Source organism: Papio anubis, chromosome 6 (genome assembly GCF_008728515.1).
Source record: "Papio anubis isolate 15944 chromosome 6, Panubis1.0, whole genome shotgun sequence".
NCBI lineage: Eukaryota > Metazoa > Chordata > Mammalia > Primates > Cercopithecidae > Papio > Papio anubis.
Window position 1 is genome coordinate 160,641,610 of NC_044981.1, and position 12,925 is coordinate 160,654,534.

Consider the following 12,925-nt stretch of genomic DNA (forward strand, 5'->3'; position numbering starts at 1 on the left):
TCTGTAGATATCTGTAGATTCTGGTTTTGTCTAATAAAAAGCATGTGACTCAGATGGAAGCATGCAGCTCCCTACACCTAGAGACTGGTGGTGAGGACTCTGTAAGTAGGACCAGCATTTTATTCAGAACATAAATTTGCCTCTACTACAATGTCTTACAAGAATTGTAGCTCTGTGCCCTGAAACACGCAAGAAAGAACCAAAGTACAGGGTTACCCACTTTCCGAGTGTGAATAATATGGCTGCCTGATTGAGAGAGTTTAATGAGTCCCTACTCATCTTAATAAATTCAAAGGTAAGATTCTTTTAATGCTAACATTAGTCCGTGGCATAATACACTCTTTCAAGCAATAATATGGCTAATACTTAATGCTGTACTTATTATGTTCCAGACACTATTCTAAGTACCTTCACTGTATCAACTCATTTAATCCTCTCCAGAACCTACAAGGTTGGTAACACCACCATTGCCACTTCATAGGAGAGGAAACCGAGGCATGGAGAGATCGTCACTTGTATAAGATCACCTACTGGTAATCTGGGCAGTTTGGTTCTAAATTCTTATTCTTTACCCCTATACCCTGGTGCCTCTTCTTGATTGGAATTTTTAATAGCCTTTATTTTCAACAAAAACAAAAACAAAGCCTTCTATTTTCAAGGATTTTGTCCCAGTATGTGATTCCTCAAGGATCTAGAACTAGAAATACCATTTGACCCAGCCATCCCATTACTGGGTATATTCCCAAAGGATTATAAATCATGCTGCTATAAAGACACATGCACACATATGTTTATTGCAGCACTATTCACAATAGCAAAGACTTGGAATCAACCCAAATGTCCATCAGTGACAGACTGGATTAAGAAAATGTGGCACATATACACCATGCAATACTATGCAGCCATAAAAAAGGATGAGTTCGTGTCCTTTGTAGGGACATGGATGCAGCTGGAAACCATCATTCTCAGCAAACTATCGCAAGAACAGAAAACCAAACACCGCATGTTCTCACTCATAGGTGGGAATTGAACAATGAGATCACTTGGACATGGGAAGGGGAACATCACACACCGGGGCCTATTGTGGGGAGAGGGGAGGGGAGTTGGGATGGCATTGGGAGTTATACCTGATGTAAATGACGAGTTGATGGGTGCTGACGAGTTGATGGGTGCAGCACACCAACATGGCACATGTAGACATATGTAACAAACCTGCATGTTGAGCACATGTACCCTAGAACTTAAAGTATTAAAAAAAAAAGTTTTCATGAGAGTGTCTTGTAAACTGGATGACTACTCAAAACCTTTCACATTCCATTATTGTAAAAACTGTGTCTTTAATATATGCAGAATCTTAGTAAGGAGGATGGGCAAAGTAAAATCAAATCAAACTGAATGAAATTATCCAGACTCAAGTTAAATACAGTCTCCCATTATGACACTTGAAACTGGACTTTTTCTGACAAGACTGTTCTGTCTGGACCTGCATGAAGGCTAGGTTTTGAGGACGCCCCACTGGCCACGATGAACCTGGAGCCTCAGCACTGAGCCTGAAGAGTCCATCTTTTTGCATCATGTAAGTCTGATGAATGGGCTTGGAGCAGTGGCTCACGCCTGTAATCCCAGCACTTTGGGAGGCTGAGGCGGGTGGATCACCTGATGTCAGGAGTTTGAGACCAGCCTAACATGGTGAAACCTCATCTCTACTAAAAATACAAAAATTAGCTGGGTGTGGTGGGTGCCTGTAATCCAGCTACTCAGGAGGCTGAGGCAGGAGAATCACTTGAACCCAGGAGGCAGAGGTTGCAGTGAGTCAAGATCACACCATTGCACTCCAGCCTGGGTGACAAAGTGAGACTCCATCAAAAAAAAAAAAAAAAAAGACTGATGAATGCTACAAAGATATCTTGGCTGTTATTTAAAGAGATCGAAAACAATACAACTTCTAGGAAATTTCTAATTGAATCTACATACAATTTGAAATTTTCATGCTTTTACATTTGTTTTTTCCATGGGCTAGAGAAGAGCAAGGGTGGCAGCCCTGGGTCTGACAGAGGCACCAACAGAAGGAGGACAAAAGTTGACACTTTACTATGTTAGTGTTAAAGCCAGCCTATAAAGTTGATCTTTGCCTAAATTCCATTTTACTCCATGTCATTATGAGATTAAGAGAGAATCCTCCCATCTCTTGGCATGGGATTATATAATATGTGTAGTAGCAGTAGCACTAAAAATGATATAGGTAACAGTGAAGTTTTAAGGGCTTGCTATATCCAGGTTAAGAGTTTTATATGTATTGCTCACATAATTTTTCCCAAAACTTGAGAGGGTGAATAGCATTATGTTGCTCATTTTACACATAGGAATCTTGAAGTGGCCAGAGGCTAAGATACAAGTAGCAGGGCTGGTAAGTTGTTTAGTTGGGTTAATGTCGGAAGCAGAGGGTTTAGCTTGGATCAGCGACTGCGGCAGATCGGAGTCGCTCCCTTTAGATACCTTATATATCTGATGATCAGTGATGAGAAAGTCAAGAGGTTTTGATATGTGGGAGGTTTGGAGGCAAACGGCAGAAGTCTTCATCACAGGTAGGAGCAGACATTCCCATATTAGGTTCAGGCTTCCTAGAGGTTTCAGATAAGAAAAAAGCAACTTTACTGAAATCAAAACTATTTTCTGACAGATGCTCAGAAAGCATATTAAGTGTTATAAAACCAGCTGCTTTTATTGAGATTGGTATTTAAGGATATTTTGAAAAATGCCTTTTGAATCATATATTTTACGTCTTGGTGTGATTGGAAATGAGTCATAAGAGTCAAATTTAAACAATAAAGAATTAATTTTCTTTGTAGATACAGATGCAGATGAGAAGGCTGGCACTGGGTTCATGCCACCAAGGGTGAAAGTGTGTCACCTGGTGGTGACTTAGAGCCAGCGTAGGCACATGACCACCAGCGCAAAGAATAATGGCCCCGTCTGTTTAGAGTAAGGGGTGCGAAACCGCAGATGGAATCACAGTGGACAAAACTTGCTTAATGGGAGAAAGTTGGAAAACATTGTCACTAATAATAGTGCTGCCTGATAGTGATGTTATGAGGATAAACGAGAATGTCTTTAAGAAGTTTGCACAGTGCCTGGTCTATTTTTTGTGCTTGCACATTGTAAGAAGGTGTTTGTTTTCAGTCTACATGGGTTTGAAAGAAAAATTTAAAAACCTGGGAAAGAAAGTAATTTGTATTAGGATTAGGGTTACGGTTAGACCCTGCAGATTGAGTGCTCCACAGACGGAGCAGTTTCTGTAGCTTTTCCCAAGGATGCCTAGGATGCTTAGAGCATGAGGTTGGAGGGTAGGAGCCAGCTAGCCCCAGATTAGTGCAGGATCTCTACCATGCCAGCTGAGGGTCTGGGGGAAGGAAAGGACTTTTCTCTTGCTAGACTTTTCATCTCAGCAAAGGCCTTTAAACCTAGTCATGTGTCTTTCCTTTTATACAAATCAGTTAATTAAACTTTCTTTTTAAAAGAAAGCCTAGAACTTGCTTTCATTTAAAAACATTTCAAAATTAACTTTATATCCTATCTCAGTGGTCCCCATATTTTTATTCTTGCTATTTCACAGCCTGCCCAAATTTGTGCCTATTTCCCAGCTTTTTCTAACACAATATTTTGAAAAGATATATTAACATATAATAATGTTGAACATAAGAAAAACTGGAAAAATAAAATCAGGTAAATAAATATTTCTTCATTTCCAAACGTAAAATGTCAATATAGATGCTCAAAAACGCTATTTACCTTTACACGGATAGTCCTAATTGAGAAGGATTTCGCAAAGGAGCTTTTATTTGGAAAACTCTTAACTCTGTGACCTTGAACAGTGCAGAATTATCCATGGTGCCCTTGAATTCAGCAACCTTGCCTAGGTCATTCTTAATTAGTAAGTCCTTTAGCGGGCATGCTAGGAAATGAAAATGAAACTTACATTCTGTACCCACATTCTAAGAATAATTTTTAAACAATATACTTAAACACTCAAACCTAGTTTAATTATACATTTTTCCAATATAACAGTTCTTAAAAATCATGAATGAATAATTTCATTCAATTATGAGTTGAGTAACACTTCTAACGGCTCACAATTATTAAAAAGACACACTTTAAAATAACCTGTTCCAAGGACATACGGTACTAATTATTGTGAAATTAATGTTTTGAGGAAAATTATATCACCTAAAATCTGATGTTAAAATACCAGATTTCATAAAGGTCACAAATGTTATAACATCATTGAATAGCATTTCATGTGTATTTACATGACTTATTTTTTATTTCAAAGCAAAAGTAGTCCAAATTTATAATACACTTAATTGGGGAGAATTCTAACATGAATGATAGATTTGGGAGGTTTTAGAATATCTAAAATTCACTGCTTTGCAGCTGATCCACATGATTCTATTTAAATTGGCCCATCCTTTTCTGATGTTAATTTATTTTTCTGACTTTTTTTTTTTGTAATGTCTTTTAACTTCAAATATTGTGCTGTTTGGCATTTTCTTATGAAAAATGAGATTCCATTTTGCTCCGCTGATGTTTTACAAAATGTCATCAAGATAATATTCTCAAGGATTCCATGTTGAATAGTAATATTTTGATTTTCCGTGCATTATTACTTGAAGGCAATTTTGACAATTGGTGGGTTCCTGCCTTAGTAGTCTGTGTTTCCATGTATTTGCTTTTCCTCATGATTCTACCTTGTTTCTGGCTATTTTGTTTCGAGATTTCCGTTTTGAATGGTTTAAAACGGTGTTGGGTGACCAGAAACTGACGCAACCCTTGACATACCTGTGAAAATATCCATGGAAACATGGGGGAAATTCACAATAGTGCTGAAACTGAGGCACACAGTCCGTCTGCGGCCAGGTTCTGGGAGCATGCCACCAGCTGCAGGGCTGGGGGCGCTCGGCTGCGGTCTGTTATCCGGGACTGACTTGTATATGCCTTTTGGAGAGGACTGGGGGGCATCTTTCCTCCCAGCATGCATCCTGCCAAAATGGCGGGTCAGCTCCAACCAGCAGGTAGATGAATGACAGCTACTCTATACAAAGCCAGCGAGGCATTTTAAATATACTAGCTTAGGTAATGCTTCTAACTGCCATATAGGCGTTAAGCTTATTCCTATTTTGTGGATGAAACTGAGGCTTGGAATGATGAAGTGATTTTTCCAAGGTCCCGGAAGTTGGAGGGACAGGGCTGGCCTTTAAGCTGCGCATGTCAAGGTCATTTCAGCCCTCTGCTTGTTACCCTCTTCTCCCAGCCCGCTCAGGAGGGCAGCTTTGGGAGGCAGCCAGAGTCCTCTTCTCATTCTCCATCCGACATCTCCTCCTCCTTCTGTCAAGAAGCTCTACCTCCAGGAAACTACTGGACACACCGCAGGGATGGACAGGCAGGGATGAACCTTACCCCCGGAGTTAGAGACTCCACAAGTGCAGTTTGCAGGTAGAAACGGAGCCGGTGAGATTCTCAGTAGCCCCATGTGCGAGAATGCTACTTAAATTGAAAAGAGAAATAGGAGAGATAAGAAAACAAAAAAGTGTGAAATTATGGCCCCAATCAAAGTCAGTAAAAAGTAAAATAGACTTTGGAAAACCCAGGCAATGTCAAACGGGGGCTTGTAAAGATCTCTCACAGCTTAGGAAAAAAGAGAAAAGAGATGAAGAGGTGTTCCCAAGGATTCGGGGTAACTTGAACAAAAGCAACGATCACGTGAAGTGCTGAAGAAAACGCTTCAGAGATGAAAAAGATGCTGAGAAATGGAGATAGAGTTCAACCTTTATCTGAATTGAAAAGACAGCTGTACTTCCTTCCCTTCCGGCATGTTTTATGATTTACAATGATGAAGAAGAAGCATTACAAATACCTAAGGAAAAACAATAAGCTTTTCTCGAAATGGGGGAGGTGGTGGAAAGACTGGAATCATACTTCCTTACAACATGAAATACAAGAGATTTTAAGGCATGCCATACAGATATTTGTGAAGAAAAGTTCATGAAGTAGGAATAGCTTTTACCTTCCTAAGAGAAGGTGACAGAAACTTCTTCTTATACACATGGCATCAGAAACATTCAATAAACATGCAATTTCCAAACAATCTGTTTGGAAGATAAACTCCAGGTAACCAAGGGAAAATATAAAAATTGAAGACACACACAAAAGGAAAGACAATGGGTTTAAAAAGTGATGGACATATTTTTAGAAGTATTAATGCACAGGACTGGGCGTGGTGGCTCATGCCTGTAATCCCAGCACTTTGGGAGGCCGAGGCAGGCAGATCATGAGGTCAGGAGTTTGAGACCGGCCTGACCAACATGGTGAAACCCCGTCTCTACTAAAAATACAAAAATTAGCTGGGTGTGGTGGTGTGTGCCTGTACTCCCAGCTACTCAGGAGGCTGAGGCAGGAGAATCTCTTGAACCCAGGAGGTGGAGGTTGCAGTGAGCCAGGATCGCACCACTGCACTCCAGCCTAGGTGACAGATTGAGACTCCATCTTAAAAAAAAAAAAAAAAAAGAAGTATTAATGCACAATGAGCAAATGATTATGAATATCCGGGGTAGAATTCCCCTCAACAAACCAGGAAATACTGCAAGAAATTTTTATTGTTTTAACATATGGTAGATGTAGAGTGCAAATAAATTGATTTTTATCCTTGAATTACATTGTATTAATTTGAGTTCAATGAATACAATTAAACACGTTTATAATTGTGGTAAAAACTCTGGAAAACATAAGATTCATTACTAATGTTGTGATTCAGTTACTTTTTTCTTTTTACTTTACTTTGTTTCCTAACGGCATATGTCACTTTTAAAAAGCATCATATATACAAAGGGCACAGACCAGCAAATTTCCATGAATTAAACACACCTGTGTAACTAGCACCCAGGTAAGTAAATGGACCATTAACTGCATTTGAGAGACTTCTGTCCTCCAAACCAGGCTTTACCCACCCTCTCATCAAGGGCCCTAATCCTTGTTTTCTTACTTCTATCAACATAGATTAGTCGTCTTGATTTATTATTTTATATAGTATATATTCTTTTGTGTTTAGCTTCTTTCTCTAACATTCTGTTTTATTCAATAGTTGCTATGGTTTCACATTTATTTTCAGTCTTGCATAATGTTCCAAAAGTGCATAAACCACAATTTATTTGCCTATTCTATGCTTGATGACTATTTGGATAGTTGAAAGTTTTTGGCTGTTATGAGCAATGTTGCTATGAACATTCTAGTTCATGACTTTTGGTGGATGAATGTGTACATTTCTGTTGTGAGTAGACACATAGGAGTAGAAGTGCTGGATTATGGTGTAGTCCCATGTCTCTTTCACATGAAAGTGCTAGATGATTTTCCAAAATCGTTGTGACAGTTTACTCTCTTACAAGGAGTATATGAGAGATCCCTTCTCTCCACATCCTTTTGACACTAGTATTTACATCTTTTTCATTTTAGTCATTCTTGGGGTATGCAGTCTTGTGGCACTGTGATTTTAATTTGCATCTTCATGCTGACTGATAAAGTTGAGTAACTTTTCATTTGCTCGTTGGTTTTTCAGGTGATCTCTTTTTGAGAAGAGTTTGTTCATCGCTTTTATTTAGTCCTTCATTGGGTTGCTGGTATAGTAGGCCCTCTTTATCTGTGGGTTCAAACAAGCACAGATCAAAAATATTTGGAAAAAGTAACAATACAAAGTAATACTCACATGATTTGGCTCTGTCCCCACCCAAATCTCATATTGAATTATAGCTCCCATTATCCCCACCTGTGGTGGGAGGGACCCCGTGAGAGGTAATGGAATCATGGTGGTGAGTTTTCCTGTGCTGTTCTCATGACAGTGAATAAGTCTCACAAAATCTGATGGTTTTATACATGCGAGTCCCCTGCATATGCTCTCTTGCCTGCCACCATGTAAGACATGCCTTTGCTCCTCCTTCCCCTTCTGCCATGACTGTGAGGCCTCCCCAGCCATGTGAAACTGTGAGTTCATTAAATCTCTTTTTCTTTAGAAATCTCCCAGTCTCCAGTATTTCTTCGTAGCAGTATGAAAATGGACTAATACAAATACAAAAAATACAGTATGACAATTGCATAGCATTTACATTGTATTAGGTAGTATAAGTAATCTGGAGATGATTTAATGTATAAGGGAAAATAATCTAGAGATGATTTAAAGTGTATGGGAGGATTGTATAGTTATACGTAAATACCACTCCATTTTATATCAGGGACTTGAGCACCTGCAAATTTTGGTATCTACTGGAAGTCCTGGAACCAATTCCTTTCTGTTACCAAGTGACAACTGTATGTTTTTTTCTATTCATTGGTAGGAGTTCTTTACATATTGTGGATATGAAGTCTTTTGTCAAATATATGCATTTTTGAATCTCTTCTCGCACTCTCTGCCTGACCTTTTCACTATCTGAATGGTGTCTTTTGACCTTAACTTTAACATAGAATGATTTTTCAGTTTTCTTTTATTGTTAGTATCTACCTACTTACCATTTAAGAAATCTTTTCCTACTCCAAGGTCACAAAAAACTTCCTCTATATTTTCCTCTAAAAGCTTTATTGTTCGCTTTTCCCAGTTGGATCTCAAATCTATCAGAAATTGATATTTCTGTATGGTGTTCAAATACATTTTGTTTCCCACTGGGACAGCCTATCGACCCAGCCTTTAGAGGCCAATCCTTTCCTTGCCACACCACAAAGGAGGCTTTGCTTTAAAATAAGACACCTGCATGTGGGGTCTGTTTTTAGACTCTGTTCCATTCCAGTGGTCACTTTGTCTATCCTGACGTTTCCAAATTAAAAATGACTTTCTCTTTCTTGTCCTTCCATTCATTGCACATGTATTAGGTGGTGGAAAGAGAGGGATTTTCTTTGGAATTGAGAAGAAATGGAATTGAATTTCAGCTTAGTGGGTGGTGCTTTGTATATTCCAAGAAAATGCAGATATTTTGGGTTTGAGGGATGCTGCTAATTTTAACTCCTAAGTATCTGGTGACAAGGTCAGAACTGACTAAAAGGAAGAGGGTACAGGGCTGTATCTGTCTGCCTGCATATTTATGCACAGATGCATGTGCATAAGTCTATTTCGGGAAGATGACTTGTATCAGCATGGGAGGGATTTATGACTAGACCTCCAATGACATCAGTTTCTTTTATAGCCTCAGGCAATTTGATGTTGTTGTTATTCATCTAACTAATGGAGAGCAATGACCAAAAGGACTTGTGTTATAGTTAAATTTTAGCAAATGTGTACCAATGTTGATTACAGCAGGAGGGTCAAAAAAAAAAAAAAAAAACAAAAAACCACAGACCAGCCCAGGCCTATGCTTGTCACAAGCAAAACAAACAAAAGTCTGTGAAATCAAAAGGCTTGGTTTGATTTCCTAACCTTATATCATTTTGGGGTACTCTAAGAGTCCATAAAAGATTTTTACAGACTGCTAAAAATGTCCTCCAAATGTTCATCTTAACTTAATAACACAGGTGAGAGTGTTGCTTGTCACCTACTTTGAATAAATCAATGCAGACCTTACCCAGGAAAAAATTTAGAACTTTCTCCTCAAGGTTAAAAACAGTACTGATTGCCAGGCAAGGTGGCTCAAGCCCGTAATCCCAGCACTTTGGGAGGCCAAGGTGGGCGAATCACCTGAGATCAGGAGTTTGACAGCAGCCTGGCCAACATGGTGAAACCCCGTCTCTATTAAAAATACAAAAATTAGCCAGGTGTGGAGGTGGGCACCTGTAATCCCAGCTACCCAGAAGGCTGAGGCATGAGAATCGCTTGAACCCGGGAGGCAGAGGTTGCAGTGAGCCGAGATCGCGCCACTGCACTCCAGCCTGGGTGACAGAGTGTGACTCTGTCTCAAAAAAATGAAAACAAAAACAAGAGAAACATAGCACTCATGAAAGGTAGATAAAACTCTGTTGCATACACTTTACATGGCTTTACAACAGCATTTTAGTACGTTGATATATGTAATTTTAAAAGCTTAAAACCATAGAATTCTTATTCTACAGTCTGTTGGTCTGTTGTTTAGATTTAATTTATATTTGATTAGATATAGTGTCTATGATCATTTGGTAAAAACAATGATCATTTGATAAAATAGAAAGGTTAAGCTATTAGACTATGACTGTGATGTTAATAGAAATATGTGCCAAGCCAGTGGGTTCTCTGCCTCTCAGTCTCTCTACCTCTCTTTTTGTCTTTCCCTGTCTTCATAGCTGGGTGTATTGCATTTTTTTTCCCCCAATAGAGTTACAAAAACGGAAGAAGATTGAACCAAGGAGAATCTTAGTGTTCCTGGTTTAGACTCAGACACCGATGCAAGGGCAGCTGAATGAGGATCACAGGAATCTGGGGAAGGGGAAAGCTTGAAATCCTATTTTTGAATGCCGCAGAGTGCAGAATGGAGAGCTTGTTTTCCTTAAGAAAGTCCTGCCGCGGGATGACAGCGGTGGCAGACGAGGGCTTGCCACAATCAGCAGCTTCACAGGAACTGGTAAATGAGGAGACGTCTTAACTGGGGTCTCTTAGCAGCGTTTGACAATCAGCAGTGTCCGGCTTCCCAGGATAAGGAAGATCTGGTGGCGAAAAGGACTTCGGAAGGGCGCGCCTCCCAGTGCTAATCAGCAGTGAGTGTATTTGTGGAATATGCTTTGTGAAATGGAAATGCCTACAGGTTCCTTTTGTTAAGACATTTTATCGACCTTTTGCTTTCTTTCCCTTTCGCTTAGGAGCGGGGAGATCAAGAAACCCAGACCTGCACTCTTCCAGGCCCTCTTTCTAGGGCGGCAGAGCCTGGCTGGTGGGGTGGCTGTCAGCTGTCTCCGTAGGAAGACCTTCCAGCCTGGCCATCAGGGTATGGAGGACTTTCCAGACTCCTTTTAACACAGAAGGAAGGAATTGAGTACAATTCACATGTAAAGACAGAGATAACAAACCAGAGATGATCTGGAAAGTTTGAGGTCATCCAATCATCTCACCAGTTGTTTCATTTTATATTTTAGGGAATATGTAAAAACTGCAGAGATTTCATATAACCATGATATTTGCAATGGCTTTGTGTGAGGTTACATCCAATTCATACTAGTTCTACTCAGTATTAGCTCCTTTCACCCTCGGGCACCTTCTCTATACACACACCCCCAGTTATGAGCCATCCATGCTGGTGTCTGACCTTTTGCTCTGTGAGGGCAGAGCATGGAGATGGTCTTGCCATGGCTCGGTATTCCTCCATGTGGTAGACAGGGAAGGCTGTTTCACTAGAGCAGTCAGATAATATGATCAGGAAAGCACTATGTTGAAAAAGAAGGCTTTGATGGAGGGGAAGGTGGGGGCTGAAAGAGCACTTCCTGCCTGGGGTGCCCAGGCAAGCCCAGGGGCTGTGGACAAAGGGATTGTTTGCTATCTCTTTACAAGGCAGGATGGCTGCTGGAGCCAAATTCCCCGCTGCAGTTTGCAGATGGCTGCCAAAGTCCTGTCCCCTTCTTAATAGGGATGTTTGTCTTCGGGAAACACTTGAAGTTCTACTTCTGGGGTTTCTAGGGCATGAGAATTTTCAGTCCTGGAAAAAGAATTTTTAAAAAGTCCTTTTCTTTGCTAGCAAATACAGAGGCTGACTGCCCCCAGCCTAGGGCTAGCTTTGTTTTTAGCTCAGAGGTTGTCTTTAATCCAAGCCAATGGAACAAAAGCTGATTATCTCACCTTTAAATAGAGGGATTTCAGTAGAAACAGTGAAGCGTTCTGGGGAGGAGAAGTGGGAGGCAGCCAGGATGTCCCTCCACGGTCCCCGGGCACCCTGCCACCAAGGAAGCGCATGAGAAAGAACACACGCGCACACAGAAGCCACCACGGCAGACACTGGACACATTCTTCATAGCTGCTTGTATTTATAGAACAAGGAGACGCATTAGACAGCTATATTAATTCATTTGTGAGGACCGACTCTGGTTTCTCAACTGACAGTTTATCTGTTTGTGCATGCAGAATGTCATCCAGATAGTTAGGTTTGCTAAAGGTAATTTTCCTCCTCTGTCTTCACAATCTGGCGCCAAATGCTGCGGCTGTTTTTCAGGAAGGCGCTATCCTTGACTGTTTCTGAATCTTTGCAAATCCGAAGCAATACCTGTCTTCAAAAGAGGAGGTCGACCCTTTCAGCGAAGCAGGGACTGAACTAGTGGCAGGTCGAAACCTGTATGTCTGCTTTGGTCATGATACAACTCAACATGTTCTTTAACTTCAACCTTGGACCTCATTTTATTATTAAAAACACTAACAGAAAACTTTCTTTTGTGATACTGGGAAATTCACTTTTTGTGCTTCAGGTTCTCCATCTGTAAAACAGAATGGACAAGCACCTCCTACTTGAAAGATTGGTAATATCTATCAAAATTTATTATTATCTCTGAATTATGAAAGATTTCTTGTTAAAATATATTTGATACGTAAGCTCACACTTGGCTTCCAAGTTATGATTGAAAATATGCAAATTTATCTTGTGTGCATTTTAATAATAAAAATTGATCATCATGTATTGAGAATCATACAATAATCACAGTAGTAGCTACTTTAAATACATCATTTTCTTTCATCTATATAGCCCTCCTATATGTAGGTATATAATCCTCATTTTATAGGTAAGAAAATTAAAATCCCAAAAGTTGATAGACCTATCCACATGCATGTAGTAAGTGGTGGCCCTGAGATTCAAATACAAAGATTCTGAAGCCTGCCCACTTAATTGTGACCGTGTACTCACAGTGAAAATTCCCCTGTACCTCCATGACACCCAGTGTTTGCATGGCTTGCCTCTGTGAGACATAGATAGAGTTCATTAATGGCAGGCACCATTTTTTACGTCCA

At 40.0% G+C, this 12,925-nt stretch overlaps 1 long non-coding RNA gene across 1 annotated transcript; it reads left to right on the forward strand.

The window, feature by feature from the left end:
- The first annotated feature begins 10,252 nt into the window (after nucleotides 1–10,252).
- On the forward strand, nucleotides 10,253–12,600 carry LOC110743192. Its single transcript, XR_002521837.2, has 2 exons — nucleotides 10,253–10,695; nucleotides 10,798–12,600. It is a non-coding gene; the product is annotated as an uncharacterized LOC110743192 (long non-coding RNA).
- Nucleotides 12,601–12,925: the final 325 nt, after the last annotated feature.